This window comes from Solanum tuberosum, unplaced genomic scaffold (genome assembly GCF_000226075.1).
Source record: "Solanum tuberosum cultivar DM 1-3 516 R44 unplaced genomic scaffold, SolTub_3.0 scf00134, whole genome shotgun sequence".
Taxonomy (NCBI): Eukaryota; Viridiplantae; Streptophyta; class Magnoliopsida; order Solanales; family Solanaceae; genus Solanum; species Solanum tuberosum.
In genome coordinates this window covers 853,399-855,278 of record NW_006239062.1, presented here as the reverse complement: position 1 = coordinate 855,278, position 1,880 = coordinate 853,399, and positions in this window count along the sequence as shown.

Here is a 1,880-nt window from a genome sequence, read left to right as displayed (position 1 = left end):
TTAAAAAAATTTGAGGAATAGGAAAAAAATATTTTTAAAATTTTTCAATCATACCTTCAATTGCAACTCTAAATTTTTCAATTTTTTTGTATTTAGAAAATTGAATTGAATTAGCACAAATATTTATTAATACTGATGAAATAGTAGGATAATAAATTCCAGAAAACATGGTTGTTGCATCATAAAAAAGTCTTAAAAATTCTAATGGTTCATTAGTTTCTTCCCAATCTTCTTCACAAATTCTATCTAATGAGTCAGCATTATGAGCATTAAATACCATTTGTACAGGTCATTTATATTCGTAAGCAACTGAAAGCATTTTGTAAAAAGAATTTCACCTTGTTTTAATATGTCTTGGAATTTTTCTTGGTGGCAAATCACACAGTACACAACTCTTATTAAATTCTCTAATTCTAGCAGCTCTATGAGCATAAAAAATCCAGGCAACAACATATTTAATTTTCATACAACCACAATCAAATAATGAAATACCATTTTGTCCAACTAAATTTAATACATGTGCAACACATCTAGCATGAAAAGCTTTAACATCAATTGGACATAATCTAACTTTTAACATACTAGCAGCGTTTGTATTATTAGATGCATTATCTAATGCGACAGGCATTACTTTATCTATAAGCATGTAATAATCTAGAACACTCAAAATATTTGAAGCTAAGTATGCACCAGTTTTTTTCTCGACACATTCTTTATAACTTAAGATTCTTTTTTGCAAATTCCAGTTATGATCAATCCAATGTGCTGTAACAGTTAAATAATCATGTCCATTAACACTGCGACCCATGTCCGAAGTTATAGACACTCTACAATCTAATATGCTAAATATACAACGAAAATATTGACAATGTTTACCTTGATATACAAAAACATCAGATTTAACAGTATTTCTTTGAAAAACCACTATAATTTAGGATTATAAGTTTGTTTGAATATATTCAATAAAACCGGGATGTGAAGGAAAAACTATAAGGCAAACCACAAACAGAAACCATTTAAGCTAAATTTTTCCGATCTCTTTCCTTATTATATTTACGTTGTGTTAGTGGACCACTGGGGTTAGAAGGATCTAATGTTCCTTGAACCATGTAAGAAGATCCTACTGATTCATTAACATTAATATCAAAATCATTAACTGGAATTCCTTTTTTCTATCGGCTAATGCTTTAGCTTCTTTATATTGAATCGGCACACAAGATAACAAATGTCTATTTAATCCCCCGTCCCACATTGACCTCCACCTTGTTTATGTTTAAAAGGTTGCTTACACTTATTACAAATAACAATAGAGTTTTCCTTATCTAAAGTCATAAATTGCCACACAACAGAAATTTTAGGGCGTTGATACTTCACCTTCTCCCCTTGTAGGAGGTATAAGGGGTGGGCGTCTGTAACGACCCTAAAAATGAACTAGTGAAACTAGAGCCTCACATGTGAGTTTGGAGTTGAGAACTTGATGAAATGATGAGAAATGACCGTGACGTCCGGAAACTAGTCATTTGAACTAGTGAGTTGTAAGGGTCAACTTTAAATGGTCATATATCTTAGCTCAAAATGAATTAGGTGGGCCATTACCTATCCTATGATAGGTCTTTGAGTCCTCTTTCCAACGCCACCGAGTTTTCTTAATTTCGACCTCGGAGTAAAAAGTTATGCCCGAAATATTGAAAACTGTCAGGCTGCAAAGGGCGAACTAAGACGGGAAGGGGCACAATTTTTAAGTCAAGACTTTATGGGTCCTTAGTCATTTTCCAAAATTGACCCTATGCTATTATTTTCCTTTCCTAGCAACTATAAGACCTTTTTATGACCCAATTCCTTTCATTTAAGTCACTCCTCTTAGAATTAAAAAGAACCCC